Genomic DNA, 7,846 nt, shown 5'->3' on the forward strand with positions numbered 1-7,846 from the left:
TTTTTTTTTTTTTTTTTTGGTACCGGGAATCGAACTCAGTATCTTGTGTTTGCCAGGCAGGCACTTATGCCACTGAGCTATATCCCTGGCCCTCCATCTTTTTCCATTGGGACAAAGTGGAGACCTTCTTTCCAGCTCCTTAGACTCACCATCTTTGGAACTGTCTTTGAGTTTTTCCCTTTCCTAAAAGGCTTGCCCCGCTCTATACAGACTTGCACATGTGATCTCTCCATTTCTGTAGTCAGTGCCCTGACGCAGGCTGTGTATTCAGTACTAACTCTCCCCGTGCCAGTATCTCCTTGCTGTAGTCCACGGCAGATGATTTTCTCCAAAACGCTTCATCACACATAGCTGACTTGTTACGCCTCTCTCTATCCCAATTATAGCAAAACACCCAAGACGCGTAAGACCAACACCTTCTACCTCAAGCACTAAACAGATGTCTTGCTCCAGGATTTGTATTTCCACTCCTGAGTTTTGCTGGGGTCAATCCCTCCCTTAGACTGCCTCCCTTCAGTCTTCTTCATCCCCATTACTTTCTGTGGCTTATCCTTCCAGAAATCCCTTTCTGACTAGTTTCATTGAAGGATGATGACTTCCTCTCCTTCTCTTGGTGTTAATATTTAGTTCCTGCTGTATTACTAGCTGGTTTTTAAAACCTGTTTAGCTAGTGATAGTGGTAAATAATAATAATAACTATAGTGGCCGTCAGGTACTGGGAAGGGCACTTAGGAGTTTCAATAATCTTTATGGTGAGCACATGAGCTAGGTAGCTCTTATGCTACACAGATGAGGCAGCTGTGGCTTAGAGAGAGGTCACCTGCTCATGACCACAGAGCTCGTAAGTGGCATGGGGCTAGGATGTGATTCTACAGAGCACACATAGTATTTGTGGTGCTCTGTGTATGTGCATAGACTCTGACCAACCTACTCTAAGGCAGGAATGTTATCTTCCTCTGCATTCTTTATACAAATAAGTAGAACATAGGCCCCTGATACTTTTGTTGTTGCTGCAAGTTTTCAGTTTATTACTGCAGGATCATGGAAGGATCATCTTACTGCCATCTTTTGATCTGTATCTTGGAATAACTAGGATGTACACTGAATTGATTTTAAGGACATTTTTTAATAATTTTCTCCTGTGAATGTCTGATCTGCTTTCTCAAAAGAACATCCAATTTAAGCAACATTAAATGCCACTGTTATCCATTCGGGGCTTAAAATACACATTTGTGCCCTATATTTTATACGCTGATACTTTATTTCTACAACCTGTTCCCAAAGTCACTGCTCCAGGAGTCTCCCAGTGTGACAGCTTCCAGCTATATCTCACCTTCACAGCAGCATGGCCCACTGGGCATTAACCTCTCCTACGTCGATTCCCGGACTTGGGGTGCTTTTCTATAGAATAAACATTTGTCACAGGATTCCTCTGGGTCTTTTTGCCTTTCCTTTTTTAGATTAAAGATTCATCTCTTACGTAGTTCCAGTGTTCAATATTTGACATTTTCTGTAATTTGAATATTGTTAACTTTTAAACCTTTATGTACATATTGCCTATGTCATTAAAAATTCAGCCATGAGAAGTATGGATTAAATGCAACTGTGTGACTCTTTTCCAGGCTCTCTGTTCTTCGTACTTGTTTGTTTTCCTCTGTTTTTAAATGCAAAATTTAAAGTCAATGTTAAGGGAACATTCCATTACTTCTTTTCTATGCAGTTTGATATGCACTGTGGCCCAGCTTGGACCATCGGTGGGAACAGTCTTTGAGGTCTGGGACCAACATTGTTAACAATGAAACACAAGGTTCTGTCGATTTGTACATCCTACCTTTCTGCTTCCAGCCGCATCTCCTCCCTCTTTTGCCTCCTGAGTTCTCTGCGGCGTTCAAAATCATCCATGGTGATGTTTCAGCTTTAAGGAGACCAGGTAATGTCTAGATGAAAAGGGGAGGAAGAGGTGGAGTCAGTATCACCCTCTCTGAGTCAGGCATGCATTGACTCCTTCCTTTGCACACCTCCTTTTTTCTCTAGTCTTAGGAAAATGCCTTAGCAGTCTGATAAGGTAGTCTGCGATCAGCTTCTGACTCCTCGACCAAGTTCAACTCAGCATCATTCCTGAAATTATTAGAGACAAATGCATAAGATCCCAGGATTACAGTTTTAAAAAATTTATAAAAGACCCCAGGAGACAGAGAGGTTTTAAAGACTTGCAATATTGGTGGAATGACTTGAGAGTGACTGAATAATTTTGTTCATTGTAACTTGCTGAACCCCAGACAAAAGTTATGAAAAAGTGCACAAAGAAAGAGAAAAATAAACCCAGAAGAGAAAAAAGTAAAAGAGAAACAATTCAGCATCCAGGCATCATTTGTATACCCTAATAGAGTATCAGCATCTGGACTCATAAAGGCCGCAGCAATAATTCCATGAGTAAACATCATGAAACAGCATTTTTAAGAGCGCTTTAAGTAGTGATCATGCTCAAAAATCTCAGCTCTCTCTACAGATGTAATCCAACCATTTTACCCTTTCCTACCTCCTCGGTGATGGTTTTAATTCTGGAAAGACCTTCCTTTCCAGCTCTTCAAAGCAGGAGCCTGCTTCCTCCGAGTTTCTGTGCCATGGAGTCAAAGATTCCAGAATTTCCCTGCAGCCCCTAAACCCAAAATGACTACCAGGAAAGGGGAAGCGGGCTCTTTCTGTCCTCGCTTTGTTTACAGAGCTGTCAGTGGTTAGTTAAACTCGGCCTGGAATCTGGCATTTAAGGCCTGCTTGAAGATTGTTTCCTGTGTGGAGCGGGAGGCCTCCACTTCCTCTGGAATCCTCGGTCTGTGGCCTCAGATCACAAAAATATTTTCCAGCTCTTTCTGCGTACACTGGATGAGCCCTGTGCCCTGGGTGAGAGATCAGCCCCGCAGAAGCCTCAAGCCATCACCTGGGGTCATCTTTGGAGGAATAAAGGCAAAAACATCAATTTTGAAGCCAAGGTCAGGAACCTTCCTAAATAAATTGACAAATTCTTTGCTTTTTAAGGATTTTCCCCTCCTCTTAAGAAAGCTCACAAAAACAAAAATAAAACCACAGCCAAGAAAAACAAAACCATACAATGTTTGAAAAATTTCCCCTTTTCTTAACCTCTAGGATATTATTTAAATTACTCATAAATCTCTAGAAATTTTGGTATTTGTTTGGGCTTTTAAAGCTTTAATCTGTTGTTCTATCTCACTTAGACCAAGAGTAGTACTTCCTAAGACTTTGCCTGTGATGAAGAAAACAATTTTTTTTTTTTTACATTTGATCAACCATAAATAAATATCTCTATAATTTCTAGCCTGATCACTCTGTAATTATTAGAATGAAAACAAGCAATGGGAGGATCTCTTAGGAAGTTGTACGGGAGTCTCCCTGGGATGAGCTCCTGTCCCTACCACAGATCAGCTGTGAGTCAGACCGGTGGGAAGCGTGACAGAAACTTGGGTTCAAATGTTTTGTGTGGTGGGGGGCTGGGGCTGCTTTTCTTTCCGTAAGTGTAGTCTTTTGCTGTGTTGTTACCTCTTGAATAACCACGGTAACAGGATGCAAATGTTCAAAAATGAGGTCTGTCTGTGAGTGAACGATTTGCCTTTTCTTGATTTATCCGAGCAGCTTGGAGGGCATCTTTGGAGCCTCTGATTGCTTGCTCTTGGCTGGTCACAGGAAGAGGTCACTCTGGCCGCTTGTTCAGACACAGTGCCGCACCTGTGCCTGTGCGGGAGGTGCTAGGGAGGCAGGGAGGAATAGCTCAAGATGCTCGTGGTTTGCAGGGGCGGAGGGAGGGCGACATGCTGGAGCACTCAAAGGAAGAACCATGCCGAGCACTGTGAGGTCACTTTGGCTGGCTGTCCTCGCAGGCTTTCTCCCCACTCAAATTCTTTTCCTCCTACCCATCTCCTCCTCCTACTTGTCACCTTTTATTAGTTACTTGGGCACCAGGGAACTCTCTGGGGACTGGAAATGCGCAAGAGCATGGCATCTCATGCAACTCACTGGACAGAGCTTTGCTGGCTGACGTAGCCGAGAGAGGAGAGCAGAAATACACCAGTGCACAATGTGGTAGGATTAGGTTGGGGCCCATGTGTGCTGTGCAAGGGAGAGGTGTGTGTGTGTTTGTGAAAATAGCTCTTGGTGTGGCTTCCTTCAGGATAGAGCTGGAGGTCTTCCTTCAGCCTGGTACCTTTACATCACAAGCCTTCCTGAAGGTCTCCGGCATGGTTCCCGTGTAAGAGGAGCTCCATCTGGGTAGAATTGTAAGTGAGCCACCCCCTTTTGGGAGCACCAGCTTCCATGTCCCCAGCCAGTAATCCCTCATTTCCTCTCCTACCCCCAGTGAGTGCTGAATCCTTTTCAGCAACATTCGTTAGGAAACAAACTCTCAGCCAATGAAAAGATGCAATGTCAAGGCAGAGGGCTTCTGCAAACCATGCATGAAGCACTCGGGTGTCACAGTGCAGAGTAACATGAAAGAGGAGCAGGAGGTAGGTGACAGATACTTTCTCGAACATTTGTATGCAAATCTACATTTGGGTGTGTTTGGGGGGATTGTAATCACACTATTGTGACTCCTTTTGTAAAGGGAACAAACCACCTCATACGTCTGTCTTTTCGACATGGCTTCTCATTACTGGGTTTTCTTAAAACAGGACATTCCTACCGTAATTAAGGGACAAGTTAGTGTCACTGATTTCATTCACTTAACACATGGATCTTCCTTTTGGTAAAGACGCTGCAAAGCCTGGGCCGAGGTGGGAGGCAGGATGTGACAAGAGGCATGTCCTTGTGCACTTTGCCAGCACCTAGAGCCCTGCATTGCCATCTCATCTCTTCCCTTCCCTTCCCTTCCCTTCCCTTCCCTTCCCTTCCCTCTCTTTCCTTTTGCCTTCCTCCCAAGAGTGAATACTTGTTGGTTTTCCTTCTATTTGTTTTCGTTACTGTTTTCTTTCTCTGATTCTACTTAGTTTCTTCCATATCTCCTTCCCTGCATAGGGAATTAAAGTATACTTACAGTCATTAAATCTAATTTCTGTTTCTTTCCCTTAAAATTAATTTGATTTCTGTTGTGTGCCTTTCAACCAGGGAATCTACTGTTATGTTTTATATTCACAAAGTTTTTGTCATTTTCCTCAGATGGGCACAGGGCTCTCTCGATAGATATTTCCTCTGACTCCTTAATGAGGAGAACTAGTCTGCCTTTGCATTTGTTTGGATCAAGGCTGGTGGGAGTTGGGAGGTCATACTGGATGTGTATGTGTGTGTGTGTTGTGTTTGCACATACATGCACACATGTGTAAATGAAGTCAAGACGGGAGAAATTCTGAGCAGGTTTCTTTCAAATCCAGCACTCAATTATGAGGGGAGAAGGTCTTGGGTGAGAATTAAATCCTATGTATTTCCAAATCCATCATAAGCCAAAGAGTGAGTGGGGGTAAGGTGGGAGGGGCTCCTGGGGATTTGGGAGTATTGCCAGTATTGGCTTCAGAATGCTTTAAGAATGTAACACCGAAGAAGTTAATGAAGCCTACAAGAGCAAGTAACACTTGTGTACTACATGGCAGGTCATTTTTCAAATCCCTTGAGATTTTTGATTGATAGACTTTATTTCTCAGAGCAGAAAAAAAAAAAACTGTACCGGAAGTACAGAGTTCCCACGCACTCTCTTTCTCCTACCTTCACTTACACTTTCTCCTTCATTTGGGTTGAACTCTAACCCCTTTTCAAGAAAAGATATACTGAAGCTGGCATGGCAGCTCATGGCAGAAATTGCAGCACTTGGGAGGCTGAGGCAGGAGGATCACTGTGAGGTCGAGGCCAGCTTGTGCTACATAATGAGTTAAGGACAGTCTAAACTGCCGAGTGAGACCCTGTCAAAAAAAAAAAAAAAAAAAAGAAAAGAAAGAAAAGCTGTACTGAATAGTGTCAGTGTCAAAGAAATCATGACTTTTCTCGGTACTTGACTTCAAACATTGCTATTGCTTAAGCCACCCACTTTGTGGTTCTTTGTTACAGCAGCCCTGAGAAACTAATAGCCCTATTATTAATATCCCACAGTAATGTGGGACATGTGTTACAATCGGCAGCTCAGGATTAATATGTTATTATGTACTGAAGTTCATTAGCATTCTCTCTGTGTTGTAGCCTTCTGTGGCTTTCAAGTTGTGCATTCACCATCACAGCATCATCGAGAATAGCTTCACTGCCCTACAGATTCCTTGTGCTCCATCTATTTATCCTTTCCTTCTCCTCAGGCCCTATCCAGGCTCTGGGTTTTCTAGAATACTGTGTACTTGGAACCATGCAATACGTGTGTGTTCTCTTCAGACTGGCTTCTTCCTCTTTACAATAGCATTGAAATTTCCTCCTTGTCTTTTTTTTAATCACTGTGTACTTCTGCTGGGCCACTTTGGTATAGGTTTTGTTTTATCTACATAATAAACCTCTGAGGTGGCTATTCTAATCCCTAGCCTACAGAATTCCCAAGTTTGTGTGCTCTTAACCAGAGTGATATTCTTGAACTAGTCCACTTGTTCCCTTTAGGAATCATTTTGCATTTCAGGAAACAGTTAGGAGTACCCCGGAGACGTTCCTGAAGGAATACTGTCGGTGATCTCCACTTCCATTCTTGGATCATAAGAGTTTAGGTCAGAGTGATCTTAAAAATTACCTCTGCTCTCACTGTCAACCCCATATAAATCACAGAATTACCAAGTAGCAAAAGGTCTCAAACTAACCTTGCAAATATTTATGGAACCTCTGTCATTTTATTGTTGGTGCTTTATAAGATGCATAAAACAGGATGGCCGTGTAACTGACAGCATCTTGGCATATACATTTCTTTGATATCTTGAAAGTAGCTTGTCTGGTATTGCATCTTTCTTAGCACCCACTTTCTTCCTGTAACTCTCTGTAATTTTATCAGCATAACTATTCTTGGCTATTGCAAGGGATCCTAGTCTTTTAACACTAGCATGCCCATTGTTAGGTAGGCCCTGTCTAACCAGTCACTGCTTTATATGCTTTGCATATAAATTTCATGGCCCAACTATCTCAGCGAAACTTCACAAAAACATTTATGCAAACCATATTCAATAAACATTTACAGAGTGTTACTCTGTGCCAGGTACTGGGGCCCTGAAATAAAATAACGCAGAAGGCAATAAAGACCTTTGCCTTCCTGTGACTTGTGTTTCTTTAAACTTTGGTCAGGCTGTTGTAGTTTAGATGTGGTTTGTTCCTCACAGGCTCAAGTTAGAAGCTTGGTCTTTGAATGTTGGTGTTAAGAGGGGGTGGTACCTCTAAGGAATGGGCCCAAGAAGGAGGTGGTAAGGTCACTGAGAGTCCAGCTCTTAGAAGGGATGAAGGTATTTCACACAGGACCTGGCTTGTTTTCTGGACAGGGCGTTATAAAAGGGCAAGGCTGACCCTTCTCAGCTCTTTGGTCTCCTGTCTTGCTTTGTGATCTCCATCCTACACATGCTCCACTGCCTGCCAGGAAGTCTGCACCAGAATGACCAGCAGAGGGCAGTGCTGTCACCTCCAGCAGTGTGAGGCAAATAAACTTCTTTTCATTATAAGGTTTCCAGCATCAGGTGTTCCATTGTAGCATAACAAAATGAACTAATACACAGGCCTGTGGTACCCATGTTCCACCTTGAATCACACTTTTTTTTTTTTTTTTTTTTCGTTCTTAGGGTCTCACTATGCAATTCAGGCTGGTCTTTTTTTTTTTTTTTTTGGTTTTTCTCCGGTACCGGGAACCGAACTCACGACCTTGCGCTTGCCAGGCAGGCGCTTTGCCGCTGAGCTAAAT

The 7,846-nt window shown here is 43.0% G+C and overlaps 1 long non-coding RNA gene across 1 annotated transcript in view; it reads right to left on the minus strand.

Annotated features, from left to right (window-relative positions):
• Positions 1 to 1,808: 1,808 nt before the first annotated feature.
• LOC102018298 overlaps positions 1,809 to 7,846 on the minus strand; it is an 82,337-nt gene continuing 76,299 nt past the window's right edge. The window contains exon 3 of the long non-coding RNA XR_264118.2: positions 1,809 to 1,937. This is a non-coding gene — a long non-coding RNA (uncharacterized LOC102018298). The remainder of the gene's footprint in view (positions 1,938 to 7,846) is intronic.

This window comes from Chinchilla lanigera, unplaced genomic scaffold, assembly GCF_000276665.1.
Source record: "Chinchilla lanigera isolate Chin_1 unplaced genomic scaffold, ChiLan1.0 scaffold00093, whole genome shotgun sequence".
Taxonomy (NCBI): domain Eukaryota; kingdom Metazoa; phylum Chordata; class Mammalia; order Rodentia; family Chinchillidae; genus Chinchilla; species Chinchilla lanigera.